At 42.8% G+C, this 20,871-nt stretch overlaps 1 pseudogene; it reads right to left on the minus strand.

The window, feature by feature from the left end:
- Positions 1-7,018: 7,018 nt before the first annotated feature.
- On the minus strand, positions 7,019-7,551 carry LOC118554956 (large ribosomal subunit protein uL24 pseudogene; annotated as a pseudogene).
- Positions 7,552-20,871: the final 13,320 nt, after the last annotated feature.

Genomic DNA, 20,871 nt, shown 5'->3' on the forward strand with positions numbered 1-20,871 from the left:
TGTTTCTCAGCAAACTTGATGTTTTCTCCCCAGCACCTATCAAAATTTATAATCATGTTATTTATGACCTTAGATTGTTTTTTAATGTTTACCTACCTACTGCACTAGATATGAGCTCCATGTGGCAAAGAGCCATGTCCTTCTGATTCATCACTGACTGCCCAAATCCTGGCTCAGTGCTTGTTACACTTAAGGTACTTGATAACTAAATGTTGGGTGAATAAAGAAAGGTTACCAGGGAAGCATCTACATTCCTTAATTACAATATATCACTTTAGTAACTTTTTTTTTTTTTTAATGTAGGAATACTTCTTAGAAAGCTGGCTAGGGGCGCCTGGGTGGCTCAGTCGGTTAAGCGTCTGCCTTCGGCTCAGGTCGTGATCTCAGGGTCCTGGGATCGAGTCCCGCATCGGCTCCCTGCTCAGCCAGAAGCCTGTTTCTCCCTCTCCCTCTGCTGCTCCCCCTGCTTGTGCTCTCTCGCTCTCTCTGTCGAATAAATAAAATCTTAAAAAAAAAAAAAAGAAAGAAAGAAAAAGAAAGATGGCTAAAGGGATGTTATTTCCTGAAAAGACAGGAAGGTTGGGAGAGGCTGACCACTGTTTATTGAGCAGCTATCATGTGCCAGGAATGTTAATCCTCACGATGACGCAGTAAAATAGGTATGATTAGTTCTCATTTCACTGATGAGGAAACTGAAGTTAAGCAACTTTCCAATTTTGTGCAATTAGTGGAAAAGCCTGCACTCGAGTCCGAGGCTCAGGTCCCATTATTTAGATTGGTAAAGCTCCAGTTATCTTCACTTCTGGGATAGCTCTTGTGTCGTCTGAGGTGCTGGATGGGCCACAAACAACCAAGATCTTGCTTCCAAAGGGACTAATTAGGAAGGGAGGAGGGGGGGCGCCTGGGTGGCTCAGATGGTTAAGTATCTGCCTTCGGCTCAGGTCATGATCCCAGGGTCCTGGGATGGAGTCCCACATCAGGCTCCCTGCTAGGCGGGGAGCCTGCTTCTCCCTCTGCCTCTCTCTCTCTTTCTGACTCTCATGAATTAAAAACAAAAAACAAAAAAAAAAGGAAGGGAGGAGGGTCTCGTAGATTGTGGCTGAGTCAAGTCTGAGAGTCACGACACAAAGACAAGGCTCAAAGGGCAGACATGGAATTAGGAAAGGACAGAATCAAAAGTCAGGAGTCCTGTGAAGACAGGATCTGAGTCACTCTTCAGCCCACTAAAATCTGGCCTCCAACCCCCAAACTTTGCCCAGACAGCTCTCATTAATGTCGCCAATGACTTTGAAATCAACAAATCCAATGGGTAATATTTATCCTTTACCCTGCATGGCTTCTCAGTAGCCTTTGGCGTTCTGACCATTTCCTTCTTTGTGAATCATTGTTTACCCATGGCCTCCCTGCCACCCTGTCTCCCAGTCTTCCTCTTACCTATCTGCCTCTCCGACTCAGTCTGATTTCCACTTCATCCTCCTCCGCCTGGGCAATAAATGTGGGGGTTTCGAGATCAAGGTGAGACTTGTTTCTCTTCCATCTCCTAGTCTACACTTTCTCTCTCTAGATAAACCCATCTATTCCCATGGCTCTACATATTATTGACCAGCTGATGACGCTTTAAAATTTTATTTCCCATCTTCCACTATCCTTCTGAGCTTCAGACTTGATTTAGCAATTGCTTACTTGGTACTGCTGTTTGGATATTTCAGAGGCAGTTCAAATTGAACATGTTCAAGTACAAACTTACCCACTGCAATCCTGATTGTCTTTAATAGTCCTAATCTTAATGAATGAGCCCCCGTCTACCCACTTGAGCAAAGCAGAAATTTAGCATGAACCTTATTATCTCCCTCTTCCTCAATCCTCACATATAAAGCTACCAAATCTCTCTTTCTCTCTTTTTTTCTTTCTGGAACCACACTTAATTGGTCTCTCCACCTCTGCTCTTGGTCTCCTCCAATCCATTCTCCATGTTGTCACCAGAGATATCTTTTTTTTTTTTTTTAAGATTTTATTTATTTATTTGAGAGAGAGAGAGCATTAGAGAAAGAGATCACGAGCATGGGGGGAGGGACAGAGGGAGAAGCACACTTTCTACTGAACAGGGAGCCCAATGCAGGGCTCCATCCCAGGACCCTGGGATCATGATGTGAGCCGTAGGCAGACGCTTAACAAGCTGAGCCACCCAGGTACCCCCAGAGATATCTTTTTAAAACACAGTTCTGACTATGTCATCCCACTATAACCATAGAACAAACTCCAGTTTCTGCACAGTCCATACAGTCCTGAATGATCTCACTTCTGCTTTTATTTCTAGGCCCATCTCAATCTATACTAATTCTCTATTTTGGGGTTCTCACCACCAACAGCCTTCCTTCAGTTTATAGAACATATCATGCTCTTTTTGGCCTCAAGGCTTTGACATATTCTTTCCCTCTTCCTGCAACATGCTCCCTCGCTTCCACCACCCCTCATTTGGTCAATCCTTAGATCTCAACTCAAATGCTACTTCCTCAGGATCCCTGTACATTTTGGACCCCATTACATGCACAGACACAGGATTAAGTTCCCTTAATACTGAATATACTTGTTCATAGGTCCCTATACATGGCATAATTTGATTAATGTCTCTCTTCCTCAGTGAACTATAATCTTGGTGGGGGGGCCATAGAGATTGCTCATCATTGAGTCCCAGGGACAAGCACAACATTTTGCACAAAGATGATTTGTGAGTATTTGTCAAATTTATTCCTTAAATAGGGGCACCTGGGTGGCTCAGTCATGGTCCCAGGGTCCTGGGATTGAGCCCCGCATCGGGTTCCCTGCTCAGTGGGAAGCGTGCTTCTCCCTCTCCCACTCCCCCTCCTTGTGTTCCCTCTCTCGCTGTCTCTCTCTCTGTCAAATAAATTAATAAAATCTTTAAATAAATAAATAAATAAATAAAAATAAAAATAAATAAAATCTTTTTAAAAAGTGAGGGAGATTTGGTGTTATCAGTGGAGAATATGTGTCATTTATTTAAAAGGCAATAAATTTTTTTTTTTTTAAGATTTTATTTATTTGACAGAGAGAGAGAACAAGCAAGTGGCAGGCAGAGGGAGAAGCAGGCTCCCCTTTGCACAGGGAACCCAATGTGGGACTCGATCCCAGGACCCTGAGATCAGGACCTGAGCTGGAGGCAGACTCTTAACGGACTGAGCCACCCAGGCGCCCCAAGGCAATGAACATTTTACTTCATCTTTAGATTTCTTTTGACTTTACAAAGCTGAGTTATTGCTAGTGATTTTGTGTTGTGATTGTTGCTGTTTTGGTAAATCATATTTCCCCATTAATTTTCCATTCACTATTTAAGATATATTTCCATTATAGAAATTTAAAATAAGCTTTATCATTTTTTTCTTTTTTTTTTTCCAATTTGGACAAAAGTGCAGTTAAAATGGCAGCCGAGTCTGTGCTAAATGTTGTATTATTGATGGCAATTTTGCATAGATCTATGATCATTTCATCAGCTCCAGACAGTCTTTCCTATTCTTACGTCCAAATTTTCCTTCTCCAATAAGAGAGATTTCTTAAGGCCCGAAGACCATCCTCAGTGGATTCAGATTGCTTGGGTTGGTCCAGCATCCAGCACGCCTCCTGCTAATAACACCTAAGAATACTATCTGAGCATACCACTCTGACTCAGTCTACGTGGTTGGGGTGGAGCTGACCCAACCCCAGCTCCAGGGCTGGGCAAGTGACCCATGTCTGGAAGTACAGCTTCCCCTGGCCAAGGTGACGGGCAGACAGATGGACCCAGGCAGGCCAATGGGATTTAATTCTATTTTCTGAACTGAGTGGGAAAGAGAAACTCTCCTTCCTCTTCCCTCAGCTGAGAGGAGAGAGCATGCCATGGCTTTCCTTCCTCACTCTTGCCCCCACAAGATGAAAATGGAGCCAACGCACAGAAAAGCAAAAGGGGGAGACAGTGAGGTGATATCACAGGCCTAATTTGAGTGTGAGTGCCATCATACATGTAGGGCAGGGGTGAAAACTTTTTCTGCAAAGGGTCGGCTAGTGAATATGTAAGGTTTTGTGGGCCTATGGTGTCTCCCGTGACTATCTTACTGGCCCCACTGCACAAAACGGCCCCGACGGCATGTAACCTAATGAGCACAGCTACGTTCCAAAAATTTTATTTCTGGATACTGAAATTTGAATTTCACATAATTTGTATGTACCCTGAAACATTATCCTTCTTTTAATTTTTTTTTTTTTTAACCATTTAAAAAGTGCAAAAAACCATTCGAAACTTGCTGGCTTTGTAACAGGCCGTCACCAGACTGGCTCACAGAGGATACTTGCAACACCACTCTCGGCTTTTCAGTAACCAGTAGCGGGGCTTGTAAATTCTCTTTTTTGCCTTAAATCAATCAGAGTATGGGCGTTCTTTGTTTTGTTTTGTTTGTTTTCTGTCATTTGCAAGTGAAAGAGTCCCGACCTTATCCCACACCTGGGATTTAGTTTCTCTTTCTTTTTAGCTTAAACAGTTTAGAGGTCTGGAAACCTCCTAGAAATGAATGTCTAAGAAACTCTTTTCACACTTGCTAAGGTGGGAAAAAATGTTTAACAATATCTCAGCTGGTAAGCTGTAGGAAAGCTGGGACTTCCCGGATGTGGATGCTTCAACATCCATATGAAAAATTCATTAATAAAAATAACAATGCAGGGGCATCTGGGTGGCTCAGTCGTTAGGCAGCTGCCTTCGGCTCAGGTCATGATCCCAGGCTCCTGGGATGGAGCCCCGCATCGGGCTCCCTGCTCAATGGGGAGCCTGCTTCTCTCTCTCCCACTCCCCTTGCTTGTGTTCCCTCTCTTGCTGTGTCTCTCTGTCAAATAAATAAATAAAATCTTAAAAAATAAAATAAAATAAAAAATGTCTTTTAAAAAAATAACAATTCAGTTTGTTATAAATTGACTAACTTAAAAAAATTACTAACATAAGAGCCTGAAATTTGATGAAAAGAAATTATTTCAGCGTGGCGTATTTGTGTTTGACCCTTCCCAGATTGATCTCCCCTGACTAGAAAATATTATATTATATTTTAATGTTAATATTTTCGCCATTATTTACTTACTTATTTATTATTTATTACCAACCCAGAGTATATTGCTGACTGTATTTTGAAGAGCACCCTCAATCATTTACTCCTAATTCAAGTTTTCTCTATCAGTCTGCATATATCTTTCTCTCTTCCCATTACCTCTTTATTCGTCATTTGGTTGGTTCTTTGTGTTTTAAAAACTGATCATTAGGAAAAATGAAGGGGGGGAATCGGAGTGGGAGACAATTGGACTATGAGACTATGGACTCTGAGAGACTATGGACTCCGAGAAACAAACAGGGTTCTAGAGGGGAGGGGGGTGGGGGGGATGGGTGAGCCTGGTGATGGGTATTAAAGAGGGCACGTATTGAATGGAGCACTGGGTGTTATACGCAAACAATGAATCATGGAACACTGCATCAAAAACTAATGATGTGGGGCGCCTGGGTGGCTCAGTCGTTAAGCGTCTGCCTTCTGCTCAGGTCATGATCTCAGGGTCCTGGGATCGAGCCCCGCATGGGGCTCCCTGCTCTGCGGGAAGCCTGCTTCTCCCTCTCCCACTCCCCCTGCTTGTGTTCCGTCTCTCGCTGTGTCTCTCTCTGTCAAATAAATAAATCTTTAAAAAAAAAAAACTAATGCTGTAACGTATGGTGATTAACATAACATAATAAAATAAAATTTTTAAAAAACCTGATCATTTAATTTAAAGCAAAGTGGTAACAAAGAGAAATGAACAAATATAATAAATTGATCTCTATGCTAATAATTAACCCAAAATACTCTACAAGCTTGAAATGCATGCTTCAAATTACTTTTAAAAAGAGGAAATTTTTTTTAAGGATTTTTTAATTTATTTGAGAGAGAGAGAGAGACAGAGCACAAGAGGGGGTAAGGTCAGAGGGAGGAGCAGACTCCCCGCTGAGCAGGGAGCCCGATAGCAGGGAGCCCGATGCGGGATGATCCCAGGACTCCAGGACAATGATCTAAGCTGAAGGCAGTTGCTTAACCAACTGAGCCACCCAGGCGCCTGAGAAGAGGAAATTCATTTTGTTGCCACAATGTGCATCCTAAAGTTGACACTTAATTACTCGGATGTGCAAACTAAAGATGATAGGATTGTTATCCATATATCCAAATCCATATTGAAACACTAACGGAGCCTTAACTTTTGAAAAAGTATCCACGAATGACATGCTGCTCTTTGTTCTTCTACCGTAACAAAATCACTACTTACGTGTTTGCATGTTCTCTCTCAGGAAGGTAATTTTTACACTTAACTGTTGTTGTCATTATTGCATACAAACTTCTGCATGCGTGGGGCTCCTGGGTGGCTCAGTTGGTTGAGCATCGGAACTCTTGATTTTGGCTCAGGTCATGATCTCAGCATTCAGAGATGGAGCCCTGAGTTGGGCTTCGTGCTCAGTGGACAGTATGCTTGAGGTTCTCTCTTCTTCTGTCCCTCCCCTCCCCGGCCCCCCTCCCATCTCCCCTCTTGCACGCTCCTGCACACACTCTCTCTCAAATAGATAAATAAAATCTTCAAATTTCTGCATGTGTTTCTATTTTAACTTGCCATTGAAATTCTGCATTGCTTCCTGTTTCTACACAGTCTTCATCGTGACCATTTTATTGGCGACATTACATTACAAAACATTACATTTCCTTTATATAGCAAGCAGAAAGATTGCATTTCCTTGATGTTCGAGAAAATGCTTCACTGAATGTTCACATGGGGTGTCCGAATCCATTTAGAATCTCTGAAGACCTTTAAAGAGTTCCTTCACCATTTCCTTCTTGGATATGAAGCAGCGCCTTCTTGATTTAGTAACTGTCTATTCTCTCCCATCCAGATCATGCAGGTCATTCATCTACTTTATGGATATACCAAAAACAAAAGTACTAATTCCATTACAAGTCCTTTAGCTAAATATAGATTTCTTACTTTTTTTTTTCATTTTAACAGTTTTTATTTCAAGTCGCATATAAGATTACTTTACTCCTGCATCTTCTCAATTGTTTCTTCCTTATATTTGCCCTTTTCCTTTCCTCCTTGGCGAGATTTGGCTCTACGTTCAAGGATCTTTTTGCAGTCTTTGTCCAGTTTTAGTCTGGTGATAAGCACCTTGCTAGGGTGAATGCCCACCTGGACAGTTGAGCCGTTTGCCTTCTCCCGCTGCACTCGTTCAATGTAGATGACGTACTTCTTCCTGTAAACCTGCACTACTTTGCCAATCTGCTGACCTTTGTAGTGTCCTCGCACAACCTGCACGTCATCATCCTTTCGGATGGGCACGGATCGAACGTTGTACTTCTGTCCCAGCTCTTTGGAAAGAGGGGAAGACATGATCTTCCTGCGAATGTGGGAAGGTGCACTGAAATGCCGTTTTCAGTTCTTGCTCCGGTCAGAAGTCACAAAGGGACTGAACTTCATTTTGGCCGCTGGTGCTTCAGCGATGGCCACAAGAGGGAAGAGCTAGAGATTTCTTACTTTTAACTAAAGACGGCTGTTAGTCAGAGCAGCATGCACATCCTCCGGGAAGACAGGCTCCGGGGGTGGCCTGAGAGGTTTCATGACTTCACCAGCACCTCCCCTTCGCCCCATCTTCCCTTCTCCCCTCTGCTCTGCAATCAAGAGTGGTCAGACCTCCAACTGGGAGGGTAGCCAGGGCAGCATCGGCAGCCTTGGTGAGCTGATGTCTGGAGCCAGGGTCCCTAGACTGCATAAATACTACATTTTCTTTCACTGGGTCACTTTCATCGTTTCTGCAGAACTTGAGGATGATTCAAGCTCCTCTGGTCTCTAAACAGCAGCTGTGAACAAATTCTTAGCAGCAGGGAAATGAGGCTGAGGAGTCACCCACACTGGGAAGGCCAGGAGGGCAAGTGAGCCTCTCCCCATGTCTTTTTGGACTGAGAACTGGATCATTTCTCTGCATAAAGACTAGCTTATGACAGGTGCAGGTTGACGTTTCTCCCTTACAGATTAGAGAATGGTGTGTTTGTCTATTTGTCCCATACCTTGAAAGGTGGCATTTGGATGAATGCTACATACTGAATTGTTGCTTTAAGAGTAAACTCAGTGGCTCCAAGGGTATTTTTAAAGATCCTGAAGTTTGTTTTTTTTTTTTCCATATTGTTTTCAAAATTTTAGAATGATCCCAGAAGGAAAAATATCTAGCTTCACCCTGAACGCACTGGTCCTATATATACATCAAATCACTGAAAAGTGATTAAGTTTGCTCTTCTTTGATTCCCAAGAAAGAAAAATATTTTTCGTTTCTACTTTTTATTCCCATTTGAGTTATACATTCATGTTTTATGTCCCCTTATTTGAATGGGTTTTGTTTTGCTCTTCACTGTCATTGATAATGATCTTTTTTTTTTTTTTTAAAGATTTTATTTATTTATTTGACAGAGAGGGACACAGCAAGAGAGGGAACACAAGCAGGGGGAGTGGGAGAGGGAGAAGCAGGCTTCCCGTGGAGCAGGGAGCCCGATGCGGGGCTCGATCCCAGGACCCTGGGATCATGACCTGAGCTGAAGGCAGACGCTTAACGACTGAGCCACCCAGGCGCCCCCATTGATAATGATCTTTGAATCCTTCTCTGGTTATCATTCTTTGCTGTCCTTCCCATTTTAGATTTTTATGTATGGATTGTGCTCCATTTCCTTTTTTATTTTCACTTTGGCTAATTGGTAAATATCCTCATTTTTAATACCATGTATATTTACTTTAAGCTCTTACAAAAATATTACTGTATATATCTAATTAATGAAATATATTAGAGATCCTAATTAGGTTGGTAATTAATGTTGTATTTTGTGTGTAGTTTTTCTAATCTTTATTAGTTTAGTTGGAAATTCTGTCATCCCTATGATTTTCATTTCAGCTACAGTTAAATATTTTTAAGTTATTTTATTAGTTTTTTTGTGAGAAATAGAGTGTGTAATTTCATTAATATTTAGTATCTCCATGTTTCCTCGAGAAGTCTGAAAAAAGTGCACCCCCCTGAAGAGAGATTGATCTCTGATTTTAATTTACTAATTAACATCACATTTTTAATGCTCACATAGAGTGTAGGCACTCTTCTAATAAATTCCAGGTGACTTGTATTATATATGAGTCAAAGCTATTTGATTACAAAAAGACATCCACTAGGAACTCATTTTCTATTGTTTTCCTTGGGCAGGTTGAGTCATGGTAAGGAAACAGCAGGATCTACAACACTCCTGAGCTGTCTTACTCATGCCAATAACTGTTATCACGTCCAATCTTACTCTAGATTCTACCCAAACGGAAATTATAGGAAGTCTGAAACATCAATAAAGATTATTGTTATGCTAAGCTTTTAGAGTTTGCTAAAATATGACAGTATTTAGAGAAATGTGTCACCAACTTCTTCCCTTTTCTAGCTGTAGGTACACACTTCGATGGAGAAATGAGAGGTAAGCATGACCGTAGCGTCGGAATGTTTCAAGATATCGCCAACACACTGTCTAAATAACATCTGCTTTACCTTAAAATCCTTAGCGATTTCTTCTTCAAACATTTCAGAAATGTTTTGGCAGCCCTACCAAAATACAGCAGCTTGAAGGCAGACATGATACGGAAGCACAGGAGGAAAAAGGAGCAGTGAAACCAGCATTTGCCCTGCAACTCAGGAATTCTGCTCCTAGGTATTTACCCAAGCAAAACAAAAACATATGTCTACACAAAGACTTGTACCTGAATATCCATAGCAATTTTATGGATATTGATTATAGCCAAGAATTGGAAACAACCCAATGTTCCACAACTGGTGAATGGATAAACAAAACATGGCATATCGATACAATGGAGTACTAACTCGGTAATCAAAGGAACAAACTACTCATAAACACAACAACATGGATGAATCTCAAAAGCCAGACACAAAATACTTCATACTGTGTAATTCCTTTTAATGTCTAGATTCCTTCTGAAATTCTAGAAAATGCCAACTAGTCGATAGTGACATAAGGTAGATCAGTAGTTGCCTGAAGCAAGGGACAAAGAGAGGGGTCTGCAAAGGAGTACAGGAAACCTTTTGGGGGAGATGAAAATGTCCCCTCTCTTTCTTTTTTAAGATTTTATTTTTAAGTAACCTCTACACCCAATGTGGGGCTCGAACTCACAACCTCAAGATCAAGAGTCACACGCTCCACCTACTGAGCCAGCCAGGCGCTCCAAAATGTCCCCTGTCTTGGTGGTGGTGATTTCACAGAGGCTTGTAATGACAGCACTCATTGAATTTTACACTTTAAACAGATACAGGTTATCTTATGTAAACAACTATACCTCTGTCAAGTTGATAATAATTTTTTTTAATAGGCAAAAGATTTAAAACAGATACTTCACAAATGGTCAATAAGTACATGAAAAATCTCATTAGACAACAGAGAAGCGCAAATCTAAACCATATAAAGACATTTAATGCATACATTTTACTGCATGTAAATTATACCTTAATTTTTAAAGTGCAGATCTTAAAAAGAGAATTAAAATAAATTTTCTCTTTAAAATCAGAAACAAAACACTCAGAAATTTCACTTGCTAATGTGTGAAATCAGTACTCCAGGTTATCCCTCTAGCATTGCTTGCAAATACTCTAAATGTCTTTCTGTAAGGAACCAGGAAAATAAATCATAGTATATACATCAAAGGAAGCACCGTACCAGGGCAGAAAGAATCCCACTCATGTACCTGCATGTTCTGATGTAGCTGATTAACCCCTCCCCATTGAAACCTGTTCTCAACTTGCTTCCAAGACAGTAGATCAGGCCACTCCTCTCCTTTGCTTTTTCCTCCTTATCTCCTGAGCCTGTTTCACACTGAAGGCCCCAGGGCTCAGGACTCTAATCACATGTCCTTAGCAAGTATATTCTCTACTAATCCCTTTATGATCTCATTCAATCTTAAGACTTTGAGTACTATCTGTATATTGATGATCCCAATTTTTATCTCGTGCCTGACCCTCTGTCCTAAGGATCCAATTCCCTACCTAATATTTCCATTTGAAAATCTAAAAGGATCTCACACATAGCAAGTTCAAAACTGGGTGCTTAGATTTCCCCCTTCCAAACCTCTCTTCCTCTTCTGTTTTCCATATCAGTGAAGACTACCATCTCCTATTTGCTGACCAAGGCCTTGAGGTCATCGTTGGTTCTTGTCTTTCTCTCATGCCCCAGATTCAACTCATCAGTAATTTGTGTCAGCTCTTACAGCTAACTACATCCAGAATCTGGCCACATGTCATTATCTCCACAGTGCCAAGCCAGGCCCACGTCTCACCTGGGTTATTGCAATAGCCTCTTCCCTACCTTCATTCCATTCTGGACACAGCACCCCCTAGAAGGGATCCAGTTAAGACCTGAGTCAATCACGCCTGTCGCTTCTCTGTTCCAAGTCTTCCAATTTTTTCTCCATTTATCTTTCAGTAAAAGCTGAAAACGTTACAATGCCCTACCAAGGCCCTGTGGTCCCCCTGCCCCTCTGATCTCAGCTCCTGCCCCTCTCCCACTCTCTACTCCATTCCAGCCACACTGGCTTTCTTGCTGCCCCCGTATAAACAAGGTCTCCTTCCAGACCTCTGTCTTACTGACTCTTCTCCATGTATTCAAATGCTCCCTTCTGAGGCACCTGGGTGGCTCGGTCGGTCAAGCGTTGGCCTTCAGCTCTGGTCATGTTCCCAGAGTCCTGGGATCCAGCCCCATGCGTCAGGCTCCTTGTACAGCGGGGAGCCTGCTTCTCCCTCTGCCTGCCCCTCCCCCTGCTTGTGCTTGCCCCACCCCCCACCCTTCTGTGTCAAATAAATAAATAAAATCTTTAAAAAAAAAAAAAAAACACCCACCTTGGAGAGGGCACAGCATCCTGGAGCTGGTCCTGGATTGTCTGTCCATAGCAGAGGACTAATTCAAGGATGGGCATGTGAGCCTTGGGGTCGGGTAACATTCTAGCCAGAATCCTGGAACCAGGGAAGGGGGCCCTGCAGGAGTTAAAAGGCGCTGGAACATGAAGCAGAAGAACTGCATTTTCCAGAGACAGTCTCTTCCTGTCTTCTGTACCCAGAGAGCAGCCCGAGGTTAATGCAAGACGCATCACGGACCAGACTGGTCCATGAAGCTGCCCGAAGCCACCGAATTTATCTTAATCTTTTATGTAGAACTTGAGGGCATTAGATCTTCCAGGGATAAGTAAAGATGTCACACCCCAGTAAAAACATAGCCGACTGACCTACCCAAGGGCTAGCAGTAGGGGAAACATAGGGATTAGGTGACACAGAGCAGATGAGAGCTTCTCTGCTCCCCAGTTTCAGCGGAGTGGGGTGTTTCCCCCAGAAGATGTGGCCATGGACTAGGGTGAGGGGAGTGGGTGCTGGAGGAGACACTCAGCTCTACGCCAAAGCAGGCTGACCAGGAGAACCCTGGCTCCGTCTAGGGTAAACGTAGAGCAAAACAATACGTTGGGGAGAAGAGGCATCCCCATGCTTGTCTGGGGAGCCCCGCATCTTGGGACATGCCCCCTCTGGGGAGGGCCAGGACTCCTATGGCGGAGCTAGGAGCTCAACGCACTGCGCCTTTCGCTGGTTCCCTGAGGCCCCAGGTGTCCGCACTCAATAAAGCCCAGCTGAAACAGAAGCTGCCCCAGCCAGTTTCCCTGGAGACATCTTCTGCAGGTGCTGGGCAAAAGACACTGCAGGAAATCTAACAATTTCAAAGAGGAACTTGAGAAGCATCCCAAATCTCAGAAAAGGGGGGGGGGTGGAAAGGAACCAGTATTCCCCTTCTCCATCCTGCGGAACCCCGGGGAACGCCCCTCAATTCTCCCTGGCTTGTCCTGCTTCCAAGCCCTCATTTAAAAGTGAAAGATTTACAGAGACAAAAAAGCTCCCCAGGAGGAAAAAAAAAAAAAAGAGGGCAAACATAATAAAAAGAAGGAATTACAAACACCATGCATACATATCCCAAGGTGTGGCTCAGATGCAGGGCCAGCTTCCCACACGTCTCACTCAGGTGAAGCTCTACAATGTCAAAATCCCACAGAAATCCTGGCCAAGCGCTTGGGCGGGGGGGGGGGGGGGGGGGGGTTGCGGGCAGGAGGCTCTGGGGTTTCCCCAGGCAACTGCCTCTAGTCTGTGCAGAGGCCCTCCGAGCACCACCAGCCTCCTCCTCCCACTCCCTGCACTTGGCCTCCAAATCCCTCCGGCTTGAATACAGCTAACTTTCACCTTCACAGCTGCTCTAAGATCCCAAGATCAGTCTGGAACCCGAGACTTCTCCCCACCCCCACCCCACAGGAAGGGGAGCGGGATTGAAAGCAACCTTTGAAGAAAGGCAGTCGGGGAGCTTTTGTGCTGAGGTGCTGGCAAGTGCCAGTTGATGGAGTATATCGCGTGGTCCCTGTTAGCACGTCCATCTGCAGACGGCTGGAGCACCGAGTGTGGGTGCCAGCCCTCTTTGGGACATTCATTGCCCTTTTTTCCCCCTGCAGCTGCTATAACAAATAGCAGTTCTTTTGAAGGCCAGGAACAAGGCTGGTCCTCAAAGTTCATAATTAGAAATCTCAGAGAAAAATCATTGTTGCTAAGTTATGCCATGGGGAAGGGGGGGGTCTTCTTTTTTTTTTAATTAAAAAAAATTAATGACCAGTTCTATGTTTAGATTGTTCGTATGACCGTGAAGACCAACTGAAGGATAAATCTAAGGGGGTGCACTCCATGACAGGGGGGCTCAGAGCTGAGCCAGTGATCGGTCTTTGTTTACTGTTCTGTCTGCATATACAGAAAACTCCAGGGGCGCCTGGGTGGCTCAGACAGTTAAGTGTCTGCCTTCCGCTCAGGTCATGGTCCCAGGGTCCTGGGATCGAGCCCCGCATCGGGCTCCCTGCTGAGCAGAGAGCCTGCTTCTCGCTCTCCCTCTGCCTGCCACTCCCCCTGCTTGTTCTCTCTCTGTGTCAAAATAAAGTCTTAAAAAAAAAAGAAAAGAGAAGAGAAGAACTCAGGGAAATGAAAGAATGTTATATATGCAACCCATAGCTCCAAAAACATATGTACGTGGCAGTTTTTGTCAAGCTATGTGCTAGGTGAGTACATTATTTCAAGTCATAACAAATCCGTGGGGCAAACATTTACGCCAATTTACAGAGGGAAAAAACTAAGGCTTTTGGTTGGAAAGATTGAAAAAATTAAACATGCTCAAAGTCGCATTTACTTATTTATTTTTATTTTTTAAAAAAGATTTTATTTATTTATTGGTCAGAGAGAGAGAGAGAGAGTGCACAAGCAGGGGGAACAGGAGAGGGAGAAGCAGACTCCCTGCTCAGCAGGGAGCCTGATGCGGGACTCGATCCCAGGGCCCCAGAATAATGACCCAAGCCAAAGGCAGACACTTAACCGACTGAGCCACCCAGGCGTCCCTCAAAGTCGCATTTAGTTAATGGCAATTTTTAGTTCATGTGGTTACTTCATGTCCACCCCCTGCCAGTAAAAAAAAAAAAATATGTGTGTGTGTATATAAATATACGGAATATTAATATGTATATTGTTTTTAGGCAAACAGGCTTGAGCAATGGGACCCACCTCAAAATATCCACAGGCCCTAGCTGACCAATGGGCTACTTACAACTGGCACAGTTACCAAAAAGAGGGAGAATTCCATATGTCGCCCTACCTCCTCATCTTCCCCCTTTAAAAACAGCCCGCACCCACTACCTCGTGGCAGACAGCCTCCTCCTCTGTTGTCCTGTGCACAGCTCCCTTGGGGTATATTCGATATACTTCTATCTCCTTTGTTCTGCCTCAGGTGAATCCTTTTTCTGCCCAAGCCACTGGCTTCCACCTGATCATCACCCCACATTTGGGGGACCCCATGTGATTGAGAGACACCCCATTTAGGTATCACGTATTTATTATAGAAACATATATATGAATGCTTATGTATCAAACAGAAAACAATTTAATATGAAGTATATGTAAAATATGGAAATATTTAATTAGGGGTTGAATTCTTCCTGTATAAGTTAAAGTATGTTTGGGTATAAGGGAGTAAGAAATAAACTGAGGGGCACCTGGGTGGCTCAGTCGGTTAAGCATCTGCCTTCAGCTCAGGTCATGATCCTGGGTCCTGGGCTTGAGCCTGGCTGGTTGTCAGGCTCCCTGCTCAGTGGGGAGTCTGCTTTTCCCTCTTCCCCGTCCCCCTCTGCTCCTGCACTCACTCTCTCTCTCTCCCCCAAAATAAGTAAAATCTTAAAAAAAAAAAATTCTTTAAAAAAAAAAACAAAATCCTGAAAATCCTGATAGCCTGAAAGGGATGATTCTCTCCCACTCTTCATGCCCATCATGTAGAAGTCACCCATGTGTCCAGCAGAAGGATGTGCTCCTTGTCATCAATTCCGATTGCGGGTCCAGGCTGAGAAGGAAGCCCCTCTCCGGAGCATTACCAGCCAACAAGAAAGAGGGAAAAGGTGTCTCAGGGAAGCCTATCCCGCTTCCAAGAGCTTCTACCCAGAAGGGATCCATTTCCCTCCACTAACGTGGCATACAGCTGACTGCCAGGGGACCAGAAAGTACCACCATCTTCCCTTGGGGGATGGGCTAGCCAGATCCTGAGGGACACACTCTACATTTCCCCATTGGGCTACAATGAATTGTTCTCAAGCGAGATTACTCAGACGGAAAGGCAGTAGGCACTTGCCAAATCAACTTACTAGGTAGCAAAACTAAATGCCACACTATCAGAACAACTCACTAATCTCCAATGACACAGTAATCTCCCCAAATGCAGGCACTGAGAATTGATTTTCATAGTAGAATAGTAAAACATCCTATTTTGGGTGGTGTTTGGAAATCAGTGAAAATGATGATTAAGGTAGAAAGGTTCTTATTCTTACACACACACATCTGGCTAGTCTAGGTGACCTTTTGCAGGCTGACTATAATTTCTATGAGCACAGGAACTGGTGACTGACCTCTGTCTCCCAGCCACTCCAGACTCAGGGAATGTAGAGTAAATGCCATTTATTCCAACTGTGAATTTTCATACAATAGCTAACAGCCCCGAGAACTCTGTTTTGTTTTATTTTATTATTGAAATGTTATTTATTAATCCTTCCCCTCCCGAAACAATTCATCTGGACAAGGTGCTCACCCTGTCATCTGAAAAATGGCAGGGCCCTATCTCTGATGTCCCTCCCCAGTCTAAGTGGAAACTCAGGCTTTCTTGTGGCTCAGTTCTGCAAAATTAACAACTGCAACAATGTCTCATTTTCCATTCAATCGAAGAAATAGAAAAACAATTAACTTGGATTTCTCAAGCCCTGTTGATCATTTTTAACCTACAATATCCTCCTCCTTACAGACCCCACAGACCCCGCCACCATCTAAAAATGCCACTTTGAGGGGCACCTGGCTGACTCAGTCGGGAGAGCCCATGACTCTTGATCTCAGGGTTAAGTGCAAACCCCATGTTGGGTGTAGAGATTACTTAAAAAAGAAAATCTTAAAAAAAATTAAAATGCCACTTTTAATCTAACTTCTGGAGACTTCCTCAAAAGTGATTTTTTTCTTGTTTAGTACAGATAAATCCTTTATTCACTGCATCTGTATTCTTTGTGAAGAAAAATAAAGTGACACAATTCTCTTAATTTGTGAAGTTTCCTGAATTCCCATTTAGAAGAATATAAGCTTGACAATAGGTCTTTGCCACATGACCTTTATTATGTGAGAAGAGACATAATTATATTAATCAAAGTAATTAAGTTACAAATAGCTAAAATAACTCAAAATGTCTCTAGTTGTTTCCTAATGAAGCACATATTTTATCATTTATTATAATTTATTATAAACAGATAAGCTAGACAAAACTTGCTGATTTGCAAGATAAGCAATAATATTGAGTCCAGGTACCCTCCTAAACCCCCACCTTCTACCCCCGATTTTCAACCATTGCCACCTCATGGTCAGCTCATGGTACATGGTTATTGTACATACATCATCCATTGAGAAGCAGGTCTTCTTTCTCTATCCTACAACAGGAGTCTGTCTCTGGTAATTTCTAATTGAATTATTATATATATAATTATATATATAATAATACATAAATTGAATTATTATATATATAATTATATATATAATAATACATAAATTAAAATTGATATATATGTATATATCAATTAAAATATATGCCTGTAGAATGTCAACCATGATAATGGTATTAGCATGAGCGGTGATAAACATCTGTGTTTTTTGGAAAAAAAAAAACCGAAATGTGCTAAAATTTGAACTATGCTAATTTAAGATGAGGTCTATCGTGATATACAGTGTATTATGACCTCCGGACCAAAATCTATCAACAAACGCATATGCCCACACATGAGGTGAGCGAGGGTGAGCTGGAAAGACAAGGGAAGATAAGGAAAACCAGAGATGAGAACCACACCTACAGCATGGTTCACAGTAGTATTGTTTAACCAGGAAGGGTGCACTTGCAAACTTGAATGCCTACAGTTAGCCACACAGGATCCGTGAACTGATGAATCAAGCTTCGTGGTGTCGGTGTGAGCTGGAGACAGAATATCCTTTCTGAAGGGGACAGTTAATCACCCAGCATATTGCCATGTGGCTTGAAAGCAGACCCAGTTGACCAGGACTGACCCCTTTTCAAAAGAAACACAAATTCCGTATTTTGAATGTGAAATGTCCTGATTTTTAAATGTTGCCTTTAATTCAATTAAAAGAAGCACGAGCCACATCTGTATCCTGAACTTGGTCTTCAGGCCACCAGTTGCAGCCCTGAGGCTAATGTTTCTGGTTATAACTATCCCTGACACAAGTAATAATACCTTGGACAAAATTATTTAATCTGTTTTAAACCTTTAACATGGGCAAAGCATTGTGCAAGATCCAGAAACTTCCTACAAGATCCCTTGCAAAGTAATTAACAAACATCTCAACTATGCCAGAAACTGGCATTCCAAAATGTGATCCTGCTTTTTAAGCATTACGTAACCCTCAACCCTAGAGATAATGAAGAATACTAATGACATATAATGCTAATAAGAATACTAATGACAAATGAATGCCTCGGCAGTTTTGTGTCAGCATATTATCTCTGAAAAAGAAGCAGCTTCTTCCCTACTGGGCCAGAGATAGGTCTCAACTCAGAGTCAAATGCAAATAACTTGACTCAAAGGGAGAGAATAAATGGCTGAAGGTACCAAGAAAGTCTGTCACCAGCAGAGCCCCCTCCCAACCTCAGCAGGGGGCCTACTGAGGTCACTGACCCTTATCTTACAGAAACAGGTGATTAGGTGATGCCTATTCACAGTACAAAATGGCAAAGGTATAAAAGGACCTTTGAAAAATAAGCCTCCTTCCAACCCCTACCCCCAGCTAATTCTCGTCCCCAGAGGCAACCCCTTTACTGCATTCTTGCGTCTTCTTAAAATATATCTTCAGAAGAGCTGTTGAATGCATGCACATTGAAATGGGAACCTATTTTAGAAATGCGTGTTCTTTTGGAATTTTGGATTGGAAGGGACTTAGTTCAGCCCTTAATTCACAACCTCCCTTAGTATTGCTCCTGCATGCAAAGCTTTCTGAGGATGAGAAACCATTCCATTCAGAGGCAGCTCCTTCCACTTTTAGATAGCTCTAGTAGTTTCCTAAAGACTGTTTTTAAAAATTTTGAAATCTGCCAATCTGGTGTTTTTCCTCATCACTCTTTGCTTTGCCCTCAAAGGCCAGAGAAAACAGGTGGTCAAATGCCTCTTGTCTAAGAAGGAACTTAAAATATTTGACACCCTTTCTTTACCCTGTCAAATAACCCGTTTCTCCTCCCGTTCCACAGAGTGTGTTGGTTGCAGGGGACTCACCACCATGTTCTTCTAGAAAAGATTAAACGCTTATTTAAAATACTCAGAAAGCTCAAAAAGAGGAAAACTGCTCATCAGAGGAGCAAAAAAGTTTCTGATTTGTAGCTGGCAAAGAGAATGAATGACCTGTGTTATGAAAATTGATGGACCATCTGAGATTTAATATGGGAAATAGTAGAGTCTCAATACATACCTGCTGATATGGTGTGCATGGTGCTTTACCCAGAAATTTTTTGGCCAAGCAGAAATTTTGGTTGTAACTTCTCTAAAAACTTTCCAAGACATATTCTGAAATAGAATTTCGGGTCCTGATGTCTCTACTTGAAAAGTTGTAGTATTAGAGTGATGGAGAACATGGCCTTGATTTGGGTTCAAGGCTGGCTTCATGGCTAGCAAATCATACTTTGGTACATTGGGGAAGTTATTTATTTAACCTTTCCAAGCCAGTGTCATGGAATGTCATCTTGACACGAAAAGCAAATGAAGTATAACCTAGCTAATGGGTAGTCAGATGAGCTAATTTCCGAGCAGTACTTAGCATGGAGTTGGGGCTGTCCCTGCTATTCCTATGGTGGTGATGATGGTGGTGGCCTTTTCCTGGCATGTGGCCTGGTACATGCCCTGGGAACACTCTCTGGAGAGACTGGGGTGCCTGAGCATCCTTTATGCAAGGCCCAGTCTGGCCACAGCTCTGTTCTCTTAAGAGGATGCCATTCTTGCAAGGTTGGCCATATAGTTTTTCCCTTCACAAGTAACACATTATCAGTACACCCCACAAACCTGCCAAAGAGTACAAAATCATCTGGAATGTCACCCCTTACATCACAAACTCAGAGGAGAAACTCAAACTCAACCCCAGTAGGATGTTAAGTTCATCCATTCCTATCCATTCCTCAGGATCAACCCAGTATCAGATGGTGTTTCTGAAGTGTCCACTGCCTCCTTGAGTAATTGTTTTCCTAAAGCTTTGCTTCCTGAGATGCCATCAGATCAGATCAGATCAAAGGTTGGTAGAACAAGATATCACTATAAAGGTTAGTACTATTACAAAGAAGTGGCCAGTGAGAACTCTAAAGTCTACACATTGTCTTCTTTGGAGGGGCTCACGGAAGAAATTGCTATGCAGTCTTAAAAAATTAGTTGTAGCTTTAACTGACTGGTGTTTTAACATGTGGACACTATGATTTGTGCCACCCATCATGTTTCCTTGACAGAAGTGTTAGAGCCAAATCTGTGGTCTTGTTAAGTAAATGCACAGGACTTTGTTGTGTGCAGATCTTCTCTAAGACTCACTTCCAGATTCATTCTGTGTTCCACTGTGATGTTTCTGGTTTGCTCTTCTCCAGCTTGTGTCACTTGTGTGGTTGCGTTTCTTTGCAAACTGCTTTAAGTCCTTGTTTGGAGCAAGTGGAGGAAACCAAAACATGGCCTGCAGAATCGTCATAGCCTTCTTCACAAAGGGGCTAAATGAGTTCAGAAGGCTCAGCGGTTGTTCTTATTTGTTAAAACAAAGGAACAAACAAGAATGACTCTACATTCACATGAAAAAATACAGGTCCTATGGGTGGTGAGAAACCCTGTGCTCTAGACCCGTCATCCTCCAGCAGCAGGAAAGTTCTGGGCTCTAACTCCATTTACTTTAGGTTGGTGATTCCTACTCGAAGGGCGACCAGTGTTGAACTGGGCCTGAATGTCAATAACGAATCTTGTGAGGAGAGGAGGGAATTTGGTTGTAGAATGGGGCCAGAGTCTATCTGTCCGGTCTGGGAAGGAACAGTGAGAATAGGCCCTACTTTGCAAACGAAATGTAGCTCAAGTCTCTGCAGCGGGAGAAAGTCCAATTTCTTCTGGCCGAACCCTTAGTGAATTTCCCCGGCCTTTCTCCTGCTTGAGCTACCT

This window comes from Halichoerus grypus, chromosome 12, assembly GCF_964656455.1.
Source record: "Halichoerus grypus chromosome 12, mHalGry1.hap1.1, whole genome shotgun sequence".
NCBI lineage: Eukaryota > Metazoa > Chordata > Mammalia > Carnivora > Phocidae > Halichoerus > Halichoerus grypus.